We start from the raw sequence: 27,801 nt of genomic DNA on the forward strand, positions 1-27,801 counted from the left end.
CCCTTGTCCCCTCCAGGAGAACTAGAATTAAATCTAATTATGCTCTCTGGCATTCTAAGGATACTAGGTCTCTTATGCACAAGCAAGATAGTGGTTGGAAAGCCTGCATTAAAACAAAAGAACTACCCTTGCTACAAAACTAAAAACAACTGCAAAATTGAAAAAGTCCTACTACAACTCTCCCCAAATCAATTCCAAATCCACCCTCATAAATTCTGGTAGACCAGACTCTTAACAAAATCCTCTCTCCTGGTTTTCCTTCCAACCACTCCCCGTTCCCAAATAATACTCCCCTTGAAACTACTACACTCCTCAATAAACACTTCATTGACACTGACCAAAAACTCACACTGCCAATAGCCAACACATCTACTTCCCACACCCATTCTATCCCACTCAATAAAAAACTTCTTCTCCTTTCAACCTGCACCTACTTCCTACATTGTCACTTCTACTGAAGCTTAAACCCTGCTCTCCCTCCACCGATAATCTCCTTCCAATCTTCTTTAAACTAGCTGCTGAATCCATAGCCTATCCTGTATCCCTATTAATTAATAGATCCATTCAAGAAGCTACAGTGCCTTCCATCTGGAAATCCTTCTTCATCTTCCCCTTGCACAAATGGGGGAACTCAACCAACCCATCTAACTATAGACCTATCCCCATCCTTTCCCCTTCTCTAAAATACTTGAAAAATGCATACATACACAGCTTCTCAACTATCTCCTCCAAAAAAACCTTCTTACTCCAACTCAACATGTTTTTGGCCAAACCATAGCACAGCCATTCCCCTCCTATCCTTCACTCACTCAGCTGGTGAGGCCCATGACAACAACCAATTCATAGCCTGTCTCTTCCTTGACCTCACCAAAGCTTTTGACACTGTATCTCACCCCTTACTCTTATCTAAACTAGCTAATCTCAGTCTATCTGATGCCTCTCTAGGCTAGTTCTCTAGATACCTCTCTTGTAGGCAATAATATGCCAGATGGATCTTTTCCTGCTCACCCTCCATTCCAGTTCCATGCGGTGTTCCCCAAGGTTCCACCTTAGGTCCCCTCCTGTTTAACATCTTCACTAATGAACTTCACACAGCCTGCAAACAATCCTCATTAATTCAATATGCAGATGACCCAACTCTCATCTCCTTCTCCAGTAATATCTCTGAACTCCATACTCTAACCCAAAACACCTTTCTAACCATTGAAAAGTGGCTGTCTGACAATCTACTCATCCTAAACCCCAAAAAAACAAACTCTTGCTGTCAATAAATAAAATAAATAAATGCTTGACAGTGAATAAGTAAAACATTAAGCAACATTTATGTATACATTAATAATGCCTAACTCTAAAACATTAAGCAACATTTATGTAAACATTAATAATGCCTAACTCTATGTTAAGTTTATTATAAATAAAAAATTGTATGCCCCATATTGGGTCTACGTCAAATTAATGAAAACCCAGTTATCCAAAAATTAAATCGCCAAGATGAAATGTCTAAAGCCTGATTTTAATGTACGAAAATATTGAGAAAACTTTTCTCTGGGTAAGTATCCAGTTGACCAACATTTCAAAAAGAAACACACCGCACTATAGCCAACTCACCCAGGTTGTGGGGGCTCACCCCCGACTAAATATACCAACACCAAGATCAAACTAAAATGGAGAAAATAGCAAATTTTCCCATACTGGTGAACTGGATGCCTATTCTGAGAAAAGTGTTGTCAATATGGACATTTATTAAAATCAGGTTTTGGACATCTCAGCTCAGAGATTTCATCTTTGGGTAAATGTTTTTTTTTTGTTAATCTGAAGTAGACCCATACAAATATATATGTATTATTATGAGTGTGTATGTGTGTGTGTGTGTGTGTGTGTGTGTGTGTGTGTGTTTTTATATATATATATATATATATATATATATATATATATATATATATATATATATATATATCTATAGACATACATGGCTTTCATTCTTTTTTTATATCAGCTGCTGTGTTCCTTACTTTAGCAGGATTAATTGCCTAAGGTTAACAGCCGTACATGCCAGGGTAATCTACAGATTTATCTGTGTCTATGATATGTCACGCAGGTAGAGACAAATTCCTTTGCAAAGTATGTGTGAAGTTAAGATTAAAAAAAGGAGGTGTGCTTTCCCTTCCTTTGATTCCAATACAAGGAAAGGAAAGTTTTAAAATGTATAAGCATGTTTTTGGTACCTACACAATACTGGAACCATATTGTACAGAAAAAAAAATAAGGATTGCGTTAAACTGTAAGAGAGGGTGGATTTGTCCTTTAAACATCATCTTTGTGGGTACTTCTGCTTGCTATATTCTACCCTTCCCCTTTTCTACACTTTCATTGAACCAGTAACAATCTAAATTAATAGACATTAGACAGTGGGGCGAATACACTGTGCAGTAATTATTACACGGTGCTTACAGGGGAGCCTGCTGCAGAATGGTATGCCTCATGCTTTCTACTTGTGTAGAATATTAAGAGTTTCTCATTAGCTTATAGGTGATTGTTATTCTATAGACTGTTGGCTGCTTTGTGCCTTGGTTGTTTTTTGCATTTTAGCATTGCTCTGATTTCCATACCGCTGTGCAGTAATCTCCTCAGGACTGCAGTTTGCTACATTTTGGATATTCATATGAACTTTCCTTTTCAGCATATCAAAACTATGTGGCACAAGTGTTGCTATGGCAGCAAGCAGCACATCCCTTTAAAAGTGCAGAGAACAATATCAAATGCCTGCAAACAACCTGAAACACAAAAAGACGGAAATAACAGCAGCAGTGTAACACATATACAGAAACTACATAATAATGTTTAGAAAGGGATGCAATCTTCACAACACTAACCATGAAAACAAGCATACTTCTCATGTGTGTGAAAACGTGTCATATACATGCATATGTGGATATACACATATAGTAATCAGGCCAAAACCAAACTGTTAGCTATGGGAAAATATAATGGACAGACAAGCAAATAGAGACAGTTCCCCATTTTCCTTTCGAAGGAAGGATGAAGTCAGTGAGCCATTAGCAATGCAAGGAATTTATGTCTCATCTCTATCTCTCTGATATATCTATCTATCTATCTATATATATATATATATATATATATATATATATTTTTTTTTGCTACCAAAATGAACAGAGATGCTCCACAGACAGAAAATTGAAAGACAGGTGTTTGATTTTCCATGTTGCTGAGCATCTCCATGTTCAAAAGTTCAATCAGCTAATCCACATGACATTCGCTCTAATGCACTCGAAGTACTGTACAGAGATTGTGGTACTGTGCGTTTGGGAAATTCATCTCTTTCCTCACTGTAGTGTGATCTCAGAGTTGGAATATATAATTAGCAGGGGGTGGAGGGCACATCCCCCACAGGGGGGATGCAGGGGGGCTTGGCCCCCTGCAATAACGTGATGTGAGGTGTAGGATAGGAGTTTCATTTTCACTCAATAGTTTGGCTTTTCAAGGATTTAAAACAGATATACACACACAAATATATATATATATATATATATATATATTTACACTGATGCACATAAAAATCACTCACAAATGAATAAAGAAAAAATGTCCATTTATTTTCACCAACATAAGTGGCTTCTCCCCACAAATGACAAAAGATCCAGGTTTTGCCAAAATTTTTTCAAAGTTGTGTGAACACTGATTTCTCCTTTTTAATTCAAATGGTATATTATGACAACCACCAATTAAAAGCTGAATTCAATACCAAAATAGTGGTTTATAATGAACCCACCTCAATAATTGCAATACTATGATGTCACCAAGTGGCTGAGAAAGATATTACAAGATAAATAATAGGAAAGAATCTCTAGCCAGGAAAACAATTTTTTTTTCTTATGATTATTAAACACAGAATTGTGTAAAATAATTGCATCATTCATATTTCAAAATTCTTCATTTAATCCTTGTCTCATTAAGGACCCCAGTGACTCCATCTATTTTCTTTCCTTGTGATTTAAAATACTGTTCCTAAAGGTTTTCGTTTGAAGAACTGACACCTGATCAATGTCAATAAAGGAAAATAAAGCAGTCAGATGGTGTCCCACATGATTATATAATGGACCTCCCTCTCTCTCTTACATCTTAAGTCATTTAAATGAATAGCAATTCTCTGTTTCTAACGGAGAGAGATCTGTCCAACATAAAAACAACCATACTGGCATACCATTGGCTCCACACCAAGCATATACACCAAATGTCTGAACTTGCAGTTCCTCTTATACTGAGCAGGATTGCTATTGCAGCAACACGTCATCAGTAGGGTCAAACTAACCTGTCTCACGATGGTCTAAACCCAGCTCATGTTCCCTATTAGTGGGTGAATAATTCAGCGCCTGGTGAATTCTGCTTCAGAATAATAGGAAGCTCCAACATCGAAGGATCAAAAAGTGACATCACTATGAAAGCGTGGCCACCACAATCCCTGTGGTAACTTTTCTGACACCTCATCTCATGCTTAAAACCCAAAAAGGCAGAAGGATCATGAGGACCTGCTTTCACAGTCTGTAGTCATAATGAAATCACTGGTTTCACTTGTAGGAATGTGTTGTCAATATGATAGTTGCTATTTATTTTTTATTTTATTTTATTTTACATTTGATTACCAGGAAAGTCTGACTGGACACAAGTTCTTTTTCACCGGAGGCCCAGGGAGAAAAGAACCATAAAATACAAACATGTTTACTATATTATAGAAGTGGATTACTTCCCAAAGGATAATATTATGCATTTCTTGGCACTTAGCTTTAGTCCAAATAAGTTATTTGTCTGTGTCAGCCCTTCCCAGAAAACATTAGTGTCGGTGGGGTGGGATTCTAAGACTGCTAATAATTTGTAAACATCTGCATATTTAGTCAACCAGATGACCTTGACAAAGGCCGAAACTTCATAGATGAGGTATGCTTGGCACAGAAACCTGACTTTTTAGTCAGTTCATCTTGAGCTAACAATATGGGCACTTGGAAGGTGCCCTGAGTCTTTGGAAGCTGGCTGACTGTTATATACTCGGCAGGATATAACCATATAGCAAAGGCTACTGCAACAGTGATCATTTGAACATCTACTGTTATGTAAAGTTTTCTTATACAGATGAATTTTCCTGAGATGACCAACTTGTTTTTCACTCTTCTTATACTGATGCAGTAAACATAAGGAAGCAGGTGTTTTCATTCATTTGAAGTATGAAGTCATAATTAAATGATCTTCCTTGAAAATAGCCTTTAATAATACAGCATAAAACATTATATTAACAACATCACTACTTTTGCAACTCAGTACACATTAATGACTTAGACTGTTATTGTAGTCTACAGTGCAGTACATTATTTCACTAAAGTATAGCAAACTGGCCAAACAAATTAAAGATAACCAAGGGAAAAATTTATAGTAATACAGGGATAGTGTTTCATTGTTGTGACACTATTTAATGAAGCATTTATTAATGCAATGATGCATTTTTTCAGAGAATAAAATGCACACTTCAACGGTCATTTGTTAAATTGCTGATCTTATTTTATCAGCGATAAAAATATGAATTTTTGACTTAGGAGTTTATGGTAAGACTATGGCACTACTACTCAAATTGAATGTTCAGCACTAAATTTCATTGAAGTATGGCTGAGAGTGGTAATAAATAAAAGTGCAAATAATTAATTAAAAGCATTCATATAAAACATTACTAGTAATACAGCTGGTTCTATTCAGGTCTATATTATATGCTCCAAGAGACTTTTCTTCGAACATATAATCATCGACACCTAAAGAGCGAATGCCCTAAAGTGCACACAGCTACGTCCAAAAATGTTTTCCTCAGGAAAAAATTCACGGGGCTGTACATAAAAAAACAGAAACTTCAAAACCCTTCTGACGTGGGGGGCTGTGCCCCACACACACCCCTAACTAAACATACCAACTCTGAGACTGCTCTATATTGGGGAAAATAGCAATTCCCGATAACGGCCAACTGAATTTTCCTAAGGAAAAAATTTGTGGACATGGCTGTTCACCCTTTACAGCATTTGGTCTTTAGGTGTCAATGATTATATCTTCAAGGAAAATTCTCTTCAAGCATATAATATAGACCCGTTCTATTCTACAATAGGTATTACTAAAATATAATGGTAATAATGCATACTACACTAGTAAAGGTTCTGAGCTATTGAATACTGGTTAGAAAATCTTACAACATAGCTCATACCTGCAGCTATAGCATAACCTTTACTTTCTAGTCTATATTTGTCTTAGTATAATAAACATCACTACCTGAAATACATTACAGCATTGAATGTTAACATACCACATTTGTAAGTGCTGTCAGTGTGCCCACTACATATTTAGCACTTATAATTAAACTGTTCTTCTATTTCTTACAGGACAAAAATGAGAAAGGGAAAAAGAAGCAAGACGATTTCCACATTCTGGACGAGGAGCACCTGCAAATAAGTGTGAAATTTATTTTGCAGACCAGATGTTAGCAATACTGTTAAATAAGAGCAGCATCAGGAGATGTATTTGAGTAACTCTAGAAGAATATAAATAAATTAAATTCAGTACTAAACATGTAACGGACCTTACTGATGATGCTGACACCTGAAAACAATAAAAAAAGTTTTTGGACTATATAATATGCCAAAGTGCCATCTAATACATTTAGATAACTGACAAAAAACATATGTACCATTATAATGAATTTAAACAGGATAGAGAGTGGTAGTCACAATCCTTGATATAATTTGAAGAAAAAATGACAGTCCATTTCTATTTAAGTCAATGATTCCACCACATGTGTACTGCTAGAAACTCAGACGTTCTACAAGTGTGTCTCATAACACAAACTAATGCACAGATACATAGATAGATAGATAGATAGATAGATAGATAGATAGATAGATAGATAGATAGATAGATAGATACTCAAAACATCTATGGATTTCACAGTGAGCCTCCCTCTTTCGAAATAACACCTCCTGCAAGTTCTTCTTCTATAACAATATAAATCCAAATTAATGTTACATCCTGTTTTCTAACTTTATTTCAAAGTGCAAAGTGCAAAATCACAAAACTTGCAGCTACACCAAGCATCTTTATCAACAGCAAAGTGAATACAAATGGGTGTCCATGACATTTTATATCATATATGTGCAGCAATGCACATTAGCATTTCATTTTGTTTCTCTGAATCACAAATGCAAGAAAGGCACTGTATTAGCATGTCATAGGTGTGGCATGTACATATTCATTTAGATTATGTAGCCTTTTACATCAACTTTCTTTGGGACTGTTGAAGGCTTCATAACATAAATAATGAACTATTAATCACAGTGTGTATGTCTGCATATATAATTACCACTGACTACCACATTATATTACTAACATTGTGTCTCTTCTATTTTTTTAATTCATATGCTTTTTTTACCCCCAGCATTACTGTGTCAAATGCTACATATTTTTCCCTGGAATAATAAAAGATTTTCAAGCAAGGCCTCTCTATAAGCTTGTTTTTACTATGACAATCATGATGAATCTTTCCAGGATAACACCTACAAAATTTTAACTATTGATGACAGGTGACTTTACCTTGGACAAAAAAAATTATATACAAATGAGTAAATATTAGTCACAAAGAAGATTAACATTAGCAAGAGATTTTCTTGTATTTTTTGTTGTTTGAAATGTGACATTAAACAAATAGCATGAATGGGTATTTGTAACATATTCCAAACTTTGTACAGTCACACAATAGGAAGTAGTCCAAATTACCAATAAGAGCACATGTTCAGAACATATAGTACTAAGGCTTAACTATCTTAATTGCTTAATTAATACAAAAAAAAACATACTGACTGGTGTTTTCTCTCAGCATTTTGATGTAACACCATACTACTTTTGAGTCATAAACTAAAAGGCATTCAGATTTACTCTGATAAAAGTCTACAACTACCTTGTAAATATCTTGTGGGGAAAAAAACTATGCCCAGTTTGTGAATGCTGCATTTACTTAATATTTTACGTAATGAATAATACATGGATAACTGGATGGGAAATAGAAAATACCTCCCTGGGATTCCACCTGTGTCCCTGCTGGACAGTGGCATTGGGTGCTGGTTTGTCTATACTTGGGCTAAACTCTTGGCTAGGCTTATAAGGCCCTCAGAGCCAATAGCCTAGTAACTTCCTATCATGTTTGAATGTTTGAATGACACTATTAAATGCTAAATAAATTCTCTTTAGGAATAATTCTCTATCTGTATAGGAGTAAAGTACATTTCGCAAGAAGGAACATAGAGGAGGATGCATACAATGTATAGCAGCGATTAGTGTATTAAAATGTGTAAAAGTAAAAGCACAAAACTTTAACAAGGAATCACTCATCACTCACAGAAGTTGCTTACCACAGCTAGGTCAGTTTACATCATGGTGAAATAACATGACTCAGAGACAGCTATGACCACAGTGTGGAAGATGTCATAATTGTCTCATAGGCATGACTCCAAATTATGCTCTAACAATAGTGGTGTTAGACATGATGGTGGGAGCATTTTCCCTGGTGGCCCATGCACTGCACTTACAAAGGCACCCTCCTACTCTCACTCACGTACTTACATATTCAGGCACGCATGAATATGTACACATGTGCATACATACACACACACACACACACACACACACACACACACACACACACACACACACACACACACACACACTCCCCACCCGCCATGTACATTCACACATCAACAAACAAGCATGCTCCAACATGCACACATGCACACGTATGTAAAAGAAAAAGAATAAACATCCAGCAAAGCTATAAGATAAAGCAAAACTTTAATAACATATAAAATAGGCAAGCGCTTTCATGCCTAACTGGCACTTCCTAAGACCATATAAATAATCAGCACTTTAAGTATACTTAAATATAGCAGCATGCAATTACAATCACCCCCAAGTACGTCACGTGGTTTAAGTACTGGTTTGAAAGAGACAGTTTCATTCAAACATAGACCTTTATCTATTTGTAGTTTCAAAATCCATTTTAATTATATACACTCAGTCCTACTTGCACCTTCACCTCCTCTCAAGTCAAAATGCATCAATTGTAGTACAAAAATCTTATCTTAAAATTAAAAATATGTTTATTGCCATAAGAATCTGCATGCTTAGCTAAAACATTAACTTTATTTATTTATTTCACATTTGTTTACCAGGAAAATCCATCTGAACCAAAGGCCCATTTTCAGTGGAGGCTTGGGGAGAAAAGCTCCACAGCATAGATTACAGATCATACATATCACACAATTATGAAATTACAAATAATTAAAATGCTTTGAAAAGAAACAATCATATTCTAGTTTACCAGCTTATACAGTTGACCACATTTTGCAAAATAAAGGTGATGATGATGAGTGCATGTTACATAGAACTATTAGCAATAAGCTCTGATGAACAATAGATTATTTTTTCTAATATCATTCTGATATTCAAGAATCACCAGTCTGGTGTGAAAGCTTTGTTGGAGTTTTTTTCTTTTTCTTTTATTTTTGTATTGCCATTGTTAAACACTCCTTTATTCATTCAGGTTGCTCGTTTTTTGGATATACACATACATATACCTAGTATCTCAGATTTCCAGGACAGATCATAGATAATTAGCATTAGCCACTCCTCTAGATTGCCATAAAAGTACACAGAAATACCTGTGAGGCCTCTCTTTGTGCTAAGGCTCCATCTTGTTGGAATTTCCAGTGGCAGTGTGGTGTTAGAATTAGAGAGACTTGCTGTGATTGGGAAAATTGCCATACTAAGGCTTCATGCTTAAAATAAGCCTTTCTGAATACCAGCCAGTGTTAAATACATTACAATTAATTTAGGAATACTCATCAGCAGCTTTAGGCACCAGTGAACCATGTGGTCACTGTGGGACCCATGTTCCTGGGGGCCCCAAACACAGCAAGGTATCTTATTTTAGTATTTTGCAACATGTCTGTCAAACTAACAAAAGCTAGTACAGCAGTCCTGTATAGTTATTTATATCTCCTTCAAAATTCAAAAACATCTCTAGTTATAGTAACAGTGTTTTATCAAATAACAGGGTTCCTAATTCCATTCACTATTCTACCACTGACACAGTGCCCCTGGCTTAGTTAAATCCTGCTGGTGGACATTTTCTCCACTAAAACCAACAACATAGCCAGCTTTTGTTACTGCAGTTGCTGTGGTTGCAAGGGGGGGGGCTTAATCATCCTTAACTGTGTGGGGGCTCCACAAAAAGTACTGCTGGTTGGGAATAGTAAGGAAAAAATTTATTAATTTCCTGATCTTACTCTTTAGTCTGAATAGGGATGTAAAATGACCCTGTTAAGATAAAGCTGGTAATGAATATAAGCAAGGTAAGCACTAGGGAGATCAGCAGCCCAGACTGTCTGTTCTCAGTGCAAACCTTTGGTTTTAAGAATTCTTTCAGGGAGATTTAATAAAACTGGTAGAACACCAGGTACTATACTCTCAACTTATTTATTGAAGAATTCAGCGCATTACCAAACGTAATAGCAGAATAAAGTATCAAAATCAGGAACATATTCTAAATGTTACCCTAATTCACTTAAAAAAGTAAACAGAATAACACATGCATTTTTGGACAATAAGAAGTATAAAATTCTGTTTTCTGGATTCATTGGCTAATCCTGAATGATCTACTAGCAAATCTAACTTTTTACAAAGGACAGAGCAAAATTATCAGCAAAATCAGGGAAGGTCTGTGAAACTGAAGACAGTGACAGGTGTGCATTACTCCTCACTAAGGTAAATAAATCTGACTCACCCCTGCTGCTGTTTGATGACTGCTAAACAGCTTTCATTGATCTAGTGTGGCAGTACCGGTGCTACAGAATGTATTGACATTTGTATGTATTAATATCTTTCTGTCTCCACTTGCCCAAACCACATTATTTTAGTTGCATTACCTCTGGTGATGAGCGGACTTGTTCGACATTTGTATTTCACTGGACATATTCAGGTACCAGATCTGCTGTGCTTCCTTTCCTCTCTTACACTACCGAACCAGTAAACAACCTTTCTGAAGCAAACTAAAACCAAAATAGTGTTATTACCTACTTGTATCAGCTTTGCTCTACTGCCTTACCTCTCACACACTACCAGACCAGTAAACAACCCTTCTGAGCAAACAAACTACTAAAATAGTGTTATTGCTTACTTGTATGTCCTGCATTTTTATTTATTTTTCTTTTTAAGCAATACCCTTTTATTAGTTATAATTTATTTTGTATCAGGCATCTGCACATCACCAGAATGTGACCCCCCCCTCCAAACACACACTCTTCACCCTGTAGTCTCTCCTCAAACTTATAAAGCACATTATCTTAGGTACTAACTTAATAATTTTCACTTAGTACAAAAGGGATCTTTCAGCAGTCAACATAATATGTTTTTAAGCATTTCACATTTTTGCACAGCATTTGTGCTATGGGCCTCGTCTGTTTGTAACCCCCACTTGGTTATTTACTTACCTGTTCCTCTCTGTCACACCTTACAGATTGTTTTTTGTTTGTTTTTGTGTTGGCTCTATCTGACTCAGGCCTACCCCACTACTCTTGGGCTCACTCCATTCCTCTACCCTACCCCCATTCTCACCCACCCACACTTTCACTATACTTATACTCTAGGCACTTAGTGCCCTCCCACATAACTTTCCAGTCAAGTCCAATTACACTTACTCCTCCCTCATCTCAGATCATAACCACACCCCACACTATAACCTACAGTCCTCCCTACTATACACATTTACGTCACTCCCATTTTCATTCCACCTGCTATTCTAAAAAATCTCTCTACCATACCCTTCTTAACCATGCTCCTACATTTGTCTATAGCTTTCCTACTATTCCTGCTCACTTCCATTACTTCTTATCATAACCTCCACTATGAAAACCAACACCACTCTTCCCTTCTCCAATAACAGCTACTCTATCATTACATCATTTACCATCTCACCCTCTTTACATAACACCTCTTTTACTTACCTATTTCATTACAACATACTCCAGTTACCCCCACCCTAATTCCAAGGTTCAAACTTAAACATCTTACACTCAAATCTCTTGCTCCCAAACCCAACCCACCAGTCACCATCCACTTGCTAGCGGGTGACATCCACCCTAACCCAGGACCATCTACTTAATTCCCAGTCACTGCTAAAATAAATCCCCTCAACCTAACTAATCACTACATCCACCCACACGGGTCTATATCATATTATCATACGATGTAAATAGCGAACGCTATTTCATTGTACCGATAATATCGAAACAAAATATCAAACAAGTGGAACAGCGTTCGCTGCTCTGTAAAAAAATATAAACTTAAACACAAATTTAAGTGGGGGGCTTTGCCTCCCACCCCCCCATGTAGAGGGGTTGTGCCCCCCACATACCCCTACTTAAATATACCAACTCCGAGATCGCACCATAGTGGAGAAAATGGCAAAGTCCAGAAGACGGCCCACCGGTTTTTTTCCCTGGGAAAAATTTGATGTTCCATGACTTCGCTATTTTGCCATTTCAACAGTATCAAATTGACTAAATAGCATTCGCTATTTAGTCCATTCGATAGCGTCATGTAGACCACCCACACTACATCCTCATCTTCCTGTATCCCACCCCCTACTCTCCCAAGAACTTATATACTCTATCCATCAATGTACAAAGCCTATTGAATAAAGTCACTTACCTTCATGCATGTATCTCAAATTATTCTCCTTGCTAACTAGCCCTATCAGAAATCTGGCTTAACCCTCATATCCCTAACACAGATATTCCACCCCCTGGCTACAACATATACCAATTAGATAGAACCACAAAAAATCTGGAGGTGTAGCAATCCTTTATTCTGAAAAGCTGATCCTCTCTCCCCTACCCATTACTATACCTGACTTCCCTACATAAATTCTTATTCTAAACTGCCACCTAAACAATCACAAAAAGCTTGATATCACTTCAATATATTTCCCACCTGGCAAGGACATTTCTTTCATTGAAAACATACTTTCCTGGGTGCCACAAAATATATCCTATGAAACTATCCTGCTAGTAGATATAAATATTGACTGCACTACCCTTGACACCTATTCCTCTGCCCAAAGCATCCATTTGTTTGGCTTTACTCAACTAATTACTACTACAAGACTAAAAAAAAATATCAATATCAGCTCAACCCTCAACTGGATCCTAACTAGTGACCCCCACCTCTATTATAATCCTAGAAACCTTCCTGATGCCTTACCCATCAGTATTCACAGATATACTCCCCATCTAAATAAATTACATCTATACAAATTCTGCCATAAACTCTTGGATTTCAACCCCAACATTTTCAATGACAGGCTCTCCTATGTTAATTGGTCTACCATATACTCGCTTCCTTCTTGATGATACGGTACTAGAATTCAATTGCATCTTTCTTGGTATACTTGACTCACTAACACCCCTTGCAAAGTAACAATAAAATCCAACTGTGCCCTCTGACTCAGTAAAGATACTCGTACACTAATGCACAAAAGAGACTCTGCCTGGAAAATCTGGCAGAAAATGAAATCCCCTTCTCACTACCAATTATTTAAAGAAATAAGAAACCACACCAAAAAACAAGTTTATAATGATGATAAAACATTTTACCTCAAGATACAATCCACTCATTAATCCAACCCCCCAAATTTCTGGAAAAATATTAACTCTATTCTTCACCTCAGAAACCCCAAACTCCCAGCCCCTGCCTCAACCTTGCAGACAAAGACAATGCCTCCCTGCTTAACCAGTTTTTTTATTGATACCATTAGCAAATTAACTAATGCCAACTACAACCTCTCACAAAAACACTTCCTCAAACCACAAATAATGAAACATGCTTCTCCCTCAACCCTATCACAATTTCCTGCATAAGTCTCTCCTTCTAAAACGTAAACCTTGTTCTCTCTCTGCTAACAATCCACCCCAGGTTTTTAAAACTTCCAGCTAACAGTATTGGCTATCCAGTCTCAATACTTATTAATAGATCTATTAGAGAAGCTACAGTGCCCTACATCTAGAAGTCTTTCTACATGATTCCCCTTCACAAAGGTGGCAATTCCACTGATCCATCCAATTATAGACCCATTGCTATATTATCCCCACTATCCAAAATGATTGAAAAATGCATACATAACCAGCTACTAAAATTCCTCATCCACAATAAGCTCCTTACTCCTACCCAACATGTATTTCGACCAAACCACAGTACCTCTACTGCCCTTCTACCCTTCACTCACACTATTGCAGAAGCTAGAAATAATGATAAAATGGTCTCTTGTCTGTTCCTAGACCTTTCAAAAGCATTTGATACAGTATCGCACTCCAAACTGGTTGGCGTAAACCTTTCCACCTCAACTCTCTCATGGTATTCCATCTATCTCTCAGGCAGACTACAATCTGTCAAATGGCACTCTTCTTGCTCTATATTTCTATTAATACACACTGGTATACCACAGGTCTCTATCCTGGGACCTCTTTTTAACACCTTTACCAATGACCTTCATTCTTCTTCTACACAACCCTCATGCAATACACAGATGACTCTACGCTGATCACATCTTCAAGCTCAGTCTCACAACTTCAGACACTTACACACCAATCTTTCCTCTCTGTTGAAAGCTGGCTTAATGAAAATCAACTTATTCTGAATCCAAAAAAGCAAAACTCCTTAGTGATCACCTTAATCCCTCCTTCTCCATCACATCCCTAAATAAAACCATCATCAACACTGAAACTTATAAAAAGTTACTAGGGATGACAATTGATGACCAACTAAAATTTGACTTACACATCCAGAAATCAGTTAAGAATACCAATGAAAATCCTGGTCTTTTATATTGTAATAAAAAAATTCTATTTCCCAATTCCAGACTGTCCCTGGCACAAGCTTATCTAATTCCAAGCCTCCTCAATGCAGCTCCAGTTCTTACTAACCTGCAATCTTATCTGCTTTCCAAACTGGAACAGACTTATAATAAAACAGCAAAATTTGCAGCTAACTTACCTAATTCTACCCAGCATTTTCTAGCTCTAAATAAACTACAGTGTATTGAAGTTCCCCATCAACTCAAATTATGTCACCTCCATATAATCTACTTTCTTGTCAATGAGCCAACTGCTTGTCCCTCTCTCTCCAAACTAGTTACTTACTGTACCCCTTCCTGCCCCTTACACAGTACTGACAAACTCCTTCTCCAAACTTATAGTTCCAAAATAAACACTGGTAATCCTCAATATAAATCCTCCATAACAAAATTCTGGAACAACCTCCCTGCCAATTTACAGTGCATTACTCACACTAACCACTGCAAAAAAGAACTAAAGAACTTTCTCCTGAACTCTTGGCTTTGCTCCTGCCATGACACAACCTAATCCTATTTCTATTACCTATTATCTTCTATACCTCTCCCACTGGACAGTAAGTTTGCTGGCTCTGCTCTGTTAGCTAATGGACTATATACTCTGAATGGAATGTACAATGCTTTCATCATTCTATTTTCTTGGTTATTATTAAGTTTTTTTTCTTAGTTACAAATGCATACTATCTAACTATATATATATATATATATATATATATATATATATATATATATATATATATATATATATATATTGAAATTGTCTTTGTTTCTTTGTGAAATCTATTACTTTTAAAATTGTAATTGTCTTTCTTTGAGCTTTTCTACTCAGGTCTTCACAGGAAATGGGCCTGTGCTCAGTTGGACTAAACCAGTTAACAAGTGTGAAATAAATAAATACATTTCCTAAAATAAGTATAAACGTAGTATTGTTATGGTGTGTGTGTGTGTGTGTGTGTGTGTGTGTGTGTGTGTGTGTGTGTGTGTGTGTGTGTGTGTGTGTGTGTGTGTGTGTATGTGTAAAAAATCTCACTGATTTTTATTTGTGCATACACCCAATTAAGCCAGGACACATACATTATTCTTCGGTGTATCAGCAACATATGAAGCTAACAAGTAATTATATTTCAGAAATAAAGCATAAAATTTATCCCAGAACATACAGACAATTCAGTCTTCAAGGAGTCTAGAAGTCCTCAATCCTCAGAATGTAAAAAGTGACACAAGAAGCTCCCTTAATCATACTTAACTGTGCAGGGCCTCACAAAAGCTGTTTCTTGTTGGGGGAAATGACAAAAATATGTATTCATTTTCTGATTACACTCTTTAAACTGAACAGGTCTGACACTGTTAGGATAAAGCTGATAATGGTCTCTGCTCTCAACTGCACCCATTCCAAAACCAGCCATGTTCAGAAGTATGTGTGGCTATTACTTCTTTAATTTTCATCACAGTCAAACCATAGAGATGTGCACATGAGGTAACTATAGCTTGTGTTTGGGCTGAGAACATTGTGGTCATTGTTTCTTTTACTTTTCTCACAGACCTCAGAGGTGTACAAAAAAGGTTACTGTAGCAGTTTACTATCTAGTTGCAACAAGGTAGAATGCATTACTGCAATCATTATTTTTTACTTCCATATCAGGCAAGTAGCTGTCTTTGACAGTGAGAATTGAGGAGTGAGGAGGCATGCTATGTATATTAATATTAGCAGTCACTTGAAATACATGACTATTGTAATTTGAACACCTCTTTTCATCCAAGTCTCACACCAGACAGTGACTGTCTTTTTTGGGGAGACTATGGAGGCAGGCAGTAGTCCAAGATATGACCAATGTATTCAGACAACAATAGACTTTCTAGTTTATTGTGAGCTACTATTTTGTAATCTTTGAACATTAAGACTTGGACATAACTTATGTCTACCTTAAAAGAAAAAAATAAGACTGAAATTATTTTATTACTCGTGTTTTTTGTTTAGGACACCACTGGATTAAAAGGTTAGGAAAATGTTCTAAAAAGAATCCCAGAATACCTATAAACATATGACTTCTTGGACCCTGGCTTATCTGAGTTATTTCCTGAATGGTTATTACTGTACTGTCTTTGTCAAGAAAGGTCTGTTGAAAGGATGCAAGGAAAACTAAAGCTGAACAGCAACACAGTTTCTTTCCTTAATCATAATTTCTGTTCAAGCCATCACTGGATGAAAAGGCTGTGTAAAAAGAAAAAAAAATGAATATGTACTTCAGAGCATATAGACAGTTATGACTTCTTGAAAAAAAATTATTAATATGTATTTGTTTTTGTTTACTGGGAAAGTCCAAATGGGTAATACCCATTTTCAACACAGGCCCAGGGAGAAAAGCTCCATTTGCTTACATTGCATTATACCTTAAGTTCCAGTTGAACAGAGAGTAGTTGCATTTCTGTTTACATTTATACATAAACAGTAGTTACATTAATACATTGTAAGATTTTACAGACGTGGAAGTTACTAAAGAGAAAGACAACATGCAACTTAGTGGGATTGTACAGGTAGCAGTTATGTATAAAAAACTGTTTTGCCATTTCAGTGAGAGGTTGAGAGTATTCTGTTTAAGGAGAGCATTTGGAGAGTATCATATGGTGAACACAATGTCTTAACCTGGTGATGAGCCTGTGCAGGACCAGGATTGGTTAAAATATTATTTAAAACAGTGGTTTAAAACTATTAAGTTTGTAGGAGAGTTTTATTTGCGGGAATACTATTCCAGAGTTTAGCACTGTATTGAGAGTAGAGTGAGTCGCCTGCACCATTATTTGACTTATTTACATGTAATAAGAATTTGTTACTAGAGAGGAGGTCTGTTTCTGAACAGCAGGTTATTAATAAGATATGTAATACAGGGGATATTTCTGGATGGTGAAAATTAGTCTGTGTGCTGTATTTAATTGTAACTATCATAGGTAGTTCTGTAGTTCAAGCCAGTTTAATTGCTTTAAACTATGACAGTGGTGGATCCTATGAGGGAGATTGCTGGCAAATTTAACTACCTTATTGTAACAGGAGGCAAGTGCCTTTCTTTGAATACCATTTAAGTTTGTTAGTGTAGCAGCTGTGCATAATAGAGTTGCCAATAATAAGGTGGTGGCTAGAGTTGTTCTTGCAGTATCTGCAAGGAATCCATTGAATCTATAAAGGGAGCCTACTTATGAATGGGTCCATTCTTATCATGGTATCAGAAACCCAAAAGATTTGGAGAAATTCAAAAAAAACTACAGGGAACCTAGTTTCTGGTGAGTAGATCTGATGGTGTGCAGTATATGCTGATTGTAATCAATTATAACACCTAGAAGTTTACTGTGAGTTACGGTTGCAATGCAGTATTATTTGCTAACTTTATGGTAAAAATTGCTTTTGATTTTGGCAACGTTTTGAGGTAAAAAGCATTAACTTACTTTTCTTGGGGTTGAGTAGGAGGTTTGATTCTTTCAGCCAGGTTTCTACAGAGGAGAAACATTTGGGGGGTAATGTCTTGGAGCTTATTTATTGTTGAGGCCACACATATTAATGCTGAGTCATCTGCATACTGAACTAAACTAGTATGGTGAAAGGAGGTGTGGACATCATTAATAAATATATTAAATAGGAGATGACCCAGGATAGAGCCCTGAGGAACACCTGTAACTGGTTGAATGGATGAGAAGGTCTGTTGCCACTTACTGGCTTGCTGTCTTACAGATAGTTAACTAAGAAACCACAACAAGGAATATTGTGAAAGTCCTATTGAGGAGAGTTGAATGAGCAGTTGCTGGTGTGAGACCGTGTCAAATGCCTTTGACAAGCCTAAGAACATGGTGGACACAGGCAGACCATTGTTTCTATGATGGTTTATTAAATTGTTCAAATCTAGTAGAGCAGTAGTGGTGCTGTGCTGGGGCCTAAAGCCATGTTGTGTTTTGGACATTAGGTTATTTGAGGTTAGGTTTTGCATCGGCTACATATGGATGCATTTCCCTAATATTTTGGAGAGGGGGAGAGAATTGCTATAGATCTGTAGTTATTAAACTTGGCAGATGTGCCACCTTTGTCCAGTGGTATGATATAGGATTTTTTTCCACAGTGGTGGGACGAATCTTTCCTCTATGGACCTATAAATCAGTATGGATAAAAGGAAGGCTATGACTTCTGTGGCCATTGTTAGGTAGTCTGATGGTAGTTGGCCTACAGCTACGGAAGTAGTTTTAAGTCTAAGGTTCAACTTCCTTATGAGCAAAGTAGGTACTGGACTAAAACTGAATTGCTGTGGGTGGTTTTGATTGGACAGGGGTAGACAGAAGGGGGCTGATGTATTAGTGTCTGAGAGAGATAATACTGACTGTATACAGCAGGAATTAAACTGTGTGGGGATAGAATATGTTGGATTGTCTGTTTTCAGAGAAGGAATGCTGATTTTGCCAGGGTGAACCAGGGTGGAATAGTTTATTTAGTGATGACCAAAAATATTTTGGGTTTGTTTTTATGTTTGTCTTGTAGGCTGGTATAGTATCTTTGCTTAACCTCTTTGGCATGGAGTTTTGCAAGGTTTCTAATATGTCTAAATTGCTGGAAGGCATTTTGAGTTCTATTTTTATACCAATTTGTCCAGGCTTTAAGCCTTTTTGTCATGATTTTTTTTTCTTTCGTCAGCCATGGTGTGGGACTGGACTTTACTATTTTATTATGTACTGGGGCTAAATTAAAAACTTATTCTTACAGACCTTAAATAAAGCATTCTATAGCAGTATCTAGAGGTATTGTTCTAACTACATTCCAGTTATATTGTTTTAGCGTTTTATTGAAAATATCTCTGATGAAATTGGTTGCATTTCATATCGGATTATAGATAATATGTTTATCTAGGTTATGGTGAGTCCTAATAGCATATGTTGGTATGTGATCACATAATGCTATCTGAGAGGCAGCCTACTTTTGTCAGCTTTTCTGGTTTGTTTGTAAGAAATCAGTCTAAAGTTGAGTGTATCCCTGAAGTTTTACTGATTCTAGTAGGTGTCGTTGTTAACTAACTGTGTGAAGTTGAACAAGTTTATGGATTCAGTGGGGGTAGTGGAATTTATGAGTTGCCAGTCTATGTTTAAGTCTCCAAGTATTATAGTTTCATGGTTAATTTGTTGGGATATCCAACACAGCATGCTTTCAGCAGTATCAGTGTTATTCCCTGGCAGTGTATAAAATGCTGTTAAACATATAGTTTTCCTACTGTTGATTTTTAGGAGTATTATTAGAAGTTCAGCATTGTTAAATGTAGGTATTTCCTGTGGAAGTAAGGTGATAGCTAGGGAATTTTTACAGATGATTGCATCTGTCATGCCGTGTATTGTATCAGGGGGTGTAGTGGGGGGGGGGTGATCTCATTATCCTTTATTTCTTTTTAACTAGCTTTCAGTAGCTCTGACTATATCAAGAGTAAGGAAAAATGTGACAAAGGGGAAAAAAGTAATGAGCATGGTATAAGGAACCCCAGATGGAGGGAAACGCAGGGGAGGACTGGAGTGTTAAAAAGCATTAAATTAAATAATCAACAGATACAATTAAAGAATAAATGAAAAAAAAGGTTTTCGTTTAAAGAAACGGTTATTGTACTTTGATCTTCAACTTTCTACTTGTCATGTAATTGTTAGACAGTTTCATAACATAAACGATAAGAAAAGTGAAATAATACAAAGCTTTTCATGTGATACATCTGCAGTTTCTTATGCACTGAGTTGCTATTGTGGTTTAATATACATAAGAGAGGCTATTAGAAAGTTTAAAACTAGTGTACAAGAACTCATTAGGGATATTAAATGGCTATACATTTTATGCAATGCCGCAATAGTGACAGTATGCTATTAGAGGCCTCTACTTTATAACAGTTAACTCTAAATGATAGGGAGGGGTATAATGTTTGAGGCTATCTTTTATATTGTTTGTTTGTGTCTTTCGGCTTTTCCCGGTTAGGAGTCGCCACAGCGGAACTCTGGTCCGCTAATCTTTTATATAAAGAAACATTATTTTAAAGTTCAATACTTTACAGCCTTATGACTTAAATAGTGAATGTGTGAGGAAAAACATTTATGATGCTTAACAACACCATTTCATTTTTCTTTTGCATTTGTATAAATGCATAATTATTTGTTTAATTTATTCTCTCTATCTATCTTATCTTTGAAAACTTTGCACATGGCTTCTAATTCTGACTTGAGTGAGTACATGATTTTGGCTATATTGGTAGTGTTTTTATATTTTTGAGCATTTCATTAGAGTGATTTGTTGGGTGTGCTGACATGTTTTGTTGTGCTGGTTGTGAATTATGCATCGTTGACTTGATTGTGGTGTTTCAAGACAGACCAGGCTGGGAAAGGTCAGCAAGTCAGGCTACTGCAAGGAAGCCTTTAATTGTAATGAATGCCGTTATCTGTTCATGAGAATCCAGCACCTTTTTCCAAAAAGAAAAATCATTGTCGTATGTCAGAAGAGAAATATAAACCAAAATTAGGGACACTTGTGGGGTGCACTGATAAGAGATCTGACATTCCTACTCCTATGTTCTTCAGTGCAACTACCCCAAATCAGACAGACATGTACATACTCCATGACACACATGTATTGAAACAGTACCAGGAGTTGTAGCTGTGATACTATAAACGAAACAGGACACTTAAACAATGTACTGACAAACACAGAGCAATGTATATGTCTTAAACAATGCTAAAATTGCTAGAGACAACAATGAGCACAGTTTTACTCTTAATCCATCCATTACAGAATGAACAACATTTACACCACACTTAAAAAGGCACACCACCACTCCCCACAAATACACAGCCATCCACACCCACACAACATGCTAATCAACTTTGAGGCTTTTCCCACCTGTCTGCAAAAACACAGCTGTAATGACTTTGGCAAATGTCAGCTCAGGAATCCTTTCCCTACCTATTGGAGCCAGTCCACTGCACTTACAAGAGTGTCCCCATTAGCAAGGCAGCAAGCAGGTTTCAGTATGGATTCGCTCCATAATTATTTTACCTCCACACATACACACTAAACAATAATATGTGGTTAATGTGAGCAAATCTGTTTGTTCAAAGTCACTACACTTGCTTCAAAACCAGTGTTATGGCACCTGCTACCCGTCACCATGTCAGAAATTCAATGACTAGAATGTCCCTGTTAAGTAACTGACCATAGCCCTCTCCTAGATCAGTGTGGTGAGTGGGACATCAGTGTGTCTCACAATGGAATTTCCTATGACCAAAATATTAGATTATGAGATAATCTGTCTTATGGGCTTACACATTAAGAGACTGCGGATTGTGGCTGAATGTGTCATGGTGGGTGTTGTGCCAATAATGTGTTTTGGATTTTGCTGAAGACTCTTATTTTTATTATTGTATCTCAGAGGCCTTTGAGATTTAGGTAGTGAACTTTTAAGTGCCTCTGCAATTTTATCTGTTTCAGCCATGGCCCAGGGAGAAAAGCTCCATAAATAAAAGAACAGAAAATACATATACACATTATTACAATATACTCTAAAGACATATAGTAGTGCAAATATTAATGCATATATGACATGTATAATAATGCAAATATGCCGTAGTTAAAACAAGTTAAATACAATATCATGTAGTATTGAAACCTGCTGACATGTTATAAGTGTATTCTCTTATAAATCAAATGTCAGAGTGGAAAAATTCAAATTGTGGATAAGGAAAGTGAGAGAAGAGTGATAAATCTATTTGTTATAATCAATAATCAGGATAGAAATGGAAGGCAAGAGAAATAATGAGTAAAAATAAAATGACAAGAGATGCCCAAGGATGGAGCCTTGGGGTACTCTGTAATAATTGGTAGGAAGGGAGAAAGTGAGCCTTGTCATTTTACTGACTGCTGTCTGCCTGAAAGGTATGCTATGAACCATTCAAGGGATGTGGGTGTGAGACCAAGAGAAAAGTCAGTGTACTAATGTATTATGTGAAACAATGCTGAATGCTTTTGAGAGATCTAAAATATTGTGAATGCAAGCTGACCAGAATCTCTAGCATGATTTATGGTGTCTACAAATGATATTAGGGCAGTTGTAGTACTGTGAGTAGGTCTGAATCCATGCTGGGTGGTGAAAAGGAGAAAGGAGGTTGTTTTATAAGATATTTAATGAGTTATGTGTGGATACATTTTTCCAGTATTTTAGGCAAAAATGACAAGATAGCAATGGGGCGGTAGTTAGATAAATCAGAGCAGTTACCTCCTTTGTGTAGTGGGATAATATAGGACTTTTTCCAGATACTTAGGACATGAGAATCAATAATTGACCTGTTGATTAGAATGCTGACTGGGTAGGCAATGGCTTCAGTGGCAAGCTTAAGGTACTCATTTGGGAGATCAACTGAATTAGTACAAGGTTTGAGTTTTTGTAGAAGTTTTTTTATGTAGTTGGTAGGTGTAGATGAGTGTGTGTGATACTCCTTTAATAAGTTTTTCAATCAGCAGGCATGTGCATATAAGTACTGATTACGTGCAAGCAAGAGGGCCATTTTATAATGAGCAGCTGAGGTGTAAGCATGTATATGTGTAGTAGTCAGTCGGTTAGTTAGTTGGTTTAAGTCTGATGTTCCTGCAATCCATCCTGATGTGTTTGTGTGTAATAAACTACTTAAATGAAATAAACTACTTAAATGAACACCCAGCCTCACTGTCTTATTCAAGTACAAGTGACAGTAGGGACTGGATGTAGTGTAAAGTAAGAGTAGATGCTGGATAATATTGTGAGACATCAAGAGTAACATTATTTAGCAAAGGTGTTTTATTAGCAGAGGACTGCACTAGGTTAGATATACTGTCAATGAAGTGAGAGTTAAAGATGGTGGCATTTTGTACAGGAGATTTAATTGGGAGGGGGCTAGGATTTTGTTTTGTGCCTGGTTTTAATAAGTGAACCGATTGTTGTCCAGACTTTTCTGGGGTTTTGAGAGTAATTTGATTGCTGGTAGGTATATAATTGCTTTTTTTTATCTGTTGTAATAAGCTTTTTAACTTTATTACAGAGTTGTCAATAATGTAATAAGTTGTTGTGGGTGTTATTTTTTGCCATTCGTTCCATGCTTTGTTTCTAAGGGACATTACTTTCTTGGCATAATGAGATAGCCATGGGGCATGATTGATTCTGGTTCATTTAGTCTGGGCTGGAACTATATTATTAAGTATATCTAAGAATGTGGTATTGAAGTAATCAATGGCTTCATCTAATAGAAGGGTTTTTAGGGTAGCCCAGTTAATATATGTTAGTATATCTAGAAAAGATTCTATGTTTAATTAAGATAAGTTATGGACTGTCTTATAGAAGTGTTTGTTGGAGATATGTATAGATGTTCTGGTAGTATACGAGGGTAAGTGGTCACTTAGTGTGTTGAGGAGGGTACCAGTTTGTGTGAATTTACCAGGTCTGGTACTAGGATTCAGTTGGGAATGGATCATTCTTTGCAGTTTCTGTTGTATCTTGTTGGGGACTGTATAATTTATGTAAAGTTATAGAGGTTAATAGAGTGAGTAGGAGAGACTGATTTAAGATTTAGCCAGTTTATGTTAACATCACCTAGAATGATAGTTTCATAGGAAATGTTAGTTGTGATCCAGTGTAAAATATTTTCAAGTGTGGGGATGTTATGTCCTGGAAGAATGTAGATAACTGCAATACACGTGTTTTGGAAAGTGTTCATTTTTAAAGTGGTAATGAGAAGTTCTGCATTATCAAATTTGGGGATAGGACCTGAGTATTTGGTTATAGTGAAGTGACTAGTATGGAATAATGTGATACCATCAACTTTCTTATGTAATCTATCTAGTCTAATCATATTATATGCGGGAAGTAACACCTGAATGTCTTTTATTTCAGGTTTTAGACAGGTTTCTGTGGCAGCTAAGAAGTTGGGAGTATGCAGTGCTATCCACGTATGGATTTTATTGCAGATGCTGTGAAAATTAAGGATAAAGAATTTTAGATGTTTGCTTAGGGGTAACTTTAACAGGCTAGGGGATGCAGTCGGAGTAATGGAGGGTCCCTGGTTAGACTGAACATCACCAGCAAGGGAGAAGAAAGATAAATAGTTAGGAAATAGTTTCTACTTAGGAGGGGATTTAATTTTGTAAAAATTGAGATTTAGTAAATTTTGAGTTATAAGGCAAGAGTTTCAATTTTGGAAAGGTTATGGTTGTGTGAAATAGACTTGGTGATATGTTTGAATAACGTTTTGACTTTTTTTTTAAGATGGGTGTAATTGATGTTACAGAAAAAAATAGGATTAACAGCAGAATATGATGTTAGTTGAAGAAGAATAAGAAAGGAAAGAGCATGGGAAAAGATGAATATGAGTTATGAGGTGTTGAGGACATAGCATTATTTAATTGTAACCTGGATAGAGGCTTGTTACACTTAGTAAAAAATAGAGATGGAAATGATGGGACACAGCAGCAAGAATTATGGTGTATGAAGTGGCAGAGATGTAGTGACTATGTATGAGTAAGTTGGCTGTTATCATGTTGTTTAACTGAGTAATGCATTGGAAGGTTAGTAGTAGGTGGTTAGGATGATTAGAGATAAAGTGTATACAAGAGTAAGTTTGCTAATGCTCAATAGTGTGGGGAATAGCTTTGATTGGCTAAAGAGATACTGGGAGGAGTTTTGGGAAGTATAAATGGAGGAGTAGTGGGGGTGTGCGGGAACTGGGAGTAGGGTAGAGAAGCAGAGTGAGTTCAAGCGTAGCGAGGGTGAATAGTAGATCGGACCCAGTCGCAGGTTCTCATCTTACTCCACGAATCAATCAGGAAGGACTGGTAGTTTCAGTGAAGTTTTTGTTATTGCTAAAAAGAAAAGTCTAAATATAGTGAAGGGAGACAAAGAAAAGGGGGAGGGCAAGTGTATTTGAATCCATGTAGCAAAGTCTAGGAGAGTGTAAGTAGAAAAAAAGGAATGTTAGGTTTTAATGCTGGTTGGAAAAACAAAGGCAGGGTGTGTAAAAATAAAGTTGTCAGGAGAGAGATGCCAATTACTAAGACACGGAAACTAAATAGTAGAGCAAATTACAATATAGAGTAAACAATTGGAGGAGAAAGAGAAAATAGGGCTAGCTGAAAGGAGTGCAAGTCCACCTCAGTGATGTGTAGGACAGCCGAATACTGGTAACAATAGCACTGCAGTTTGAACAGCTAAATGGTAAATGTACTTCAGCAGGTTATGGGCAATAACAGAACAGCAAGGGTCCATGGAATAAATAAAGCCTCTAAGTCTCTTAGACTGTTTTTTAACTTGGGGATTTGATGTTGAAAAAGATATAAGGCTGTTACATCAGCAGGTTACTGGCAGTAACGGAACAGCAAGAGTCTGCAGATTAAATGAAGCCTATTTTACTGCAGGACAGCCAAATATGGGCTGCAGTAACAGTGCAATTTGAACAGCTAAATGGTAAATGTACGACAGCACGTTATGGGCAGTAACAGAACAGCAAGTGTCCATGGATTAAATGAAGTCTTTATGTCTCTTAGGCTGATGTAGAATTCGGGGTTGGATGTTGAAATAAATACAGGGCTGTTACATCAGCAGGTTATGGGCAGTAATGGAACAGCAAGGGTCTGCAGATTAAATGAAGCCTATTTTACTGTGCACATTTTCAAAAATGTATAGAGTGGCCAAAACCATGGATTGATGTATGTGGTATTTCTTTTAGAAATAATTGATGGAACATGCAAAGTTGACTAGTTAAATCTAGTCAAGCTGGAAATGTGAGACTCTAGCTCATTGAAGGAGGAGAGATGGGGGGAGTAACTTGGACAGGAACTGAAACTTGCAAAACTACTCTTATGTAGACTAACAAAAAACTCTATAAAATGTCATTTTTATCTCAGTAATTTGTTGACACTTTGCAAGTTTCATTCAGAGAATGTTCAGCACATCAGTAGGAAAAACATTTGAAAAACTCCGTGCAGACAAGTCAAGGACACATGATCTGCAAACTCTCAGACTTGGCTTTTTTTTTTTTTTCAGGTGTTCCATTCTAAGTGAATGGAAGTCTAGTCTGACAACAAATAGCAGGGCTACTTGTTCTCAGAATCTGTGCTCTCATAGTGTATTAGGGGGCAAATTTACTTTCCAAAGGAATCAGGATGTCTGCCCCCATGAGTTCAGAGAAGGAATGAAAAAATACAATTAGAACTGAGTACTTATTTTGCTACAAGCAACTTTGGGAAGTGCAGTAATTCATGGCAGGATAAAAATAAATGTTCTTTCATGATTTGTTCATAGTGGTCCTTTAAAAGAACAAAATGTTCATACACCCAAAAACTGAATACTTAAAAAAGCTAACTGTATAATTCTAACTGAGATACTTCCTTGATACATTTTTAAGTGAATCAAAAAGGAATAAAGCAACCATTCTGAGCACAAGGAGTTAGGCAGCAGGACTAGCAAATATGTTTTTTTTTTCTTGACAGTAGATCATGAGGGCAATAGATTCTGGCCATCAGAGAAGAAATCTTTTTTTTATTTTGCTGTCATTTAGAAGAGTGTGAGGGTATATGGTATCAGGACATAAGGGGTAATGGCTAGAAAGTATCACTTTAAGGGACCTTTTTTTACCTCTCACATAGTACCAGAACATGTGGGGTTTGGCTCTAGAACCTATTAAAAATGCCAGATCAGAGAAGGGGCTTTTTTAAGGTATAGGTCATCAGGACATTATTGGAGGTGCAAGTAATGCTTTTTTGGCATGTACAGCACATGGGTGTATGG

The sequence above is a fragment of the Protopterus annectens genome, chromosome 1.part1 (assembly GCF_019279795.1).
Source record: "Protopterus annectens isolate FY-2018-M chromosome 1.part1, PAN1.0, whole genome shotgun sequence".
Taxonomy (NCBI): domain Eukaryota; kingdom Metazoa; phylum Chordata; order Ceratodontiformes; family Protopteridae; genus Protopterus; species Protopterus annectens.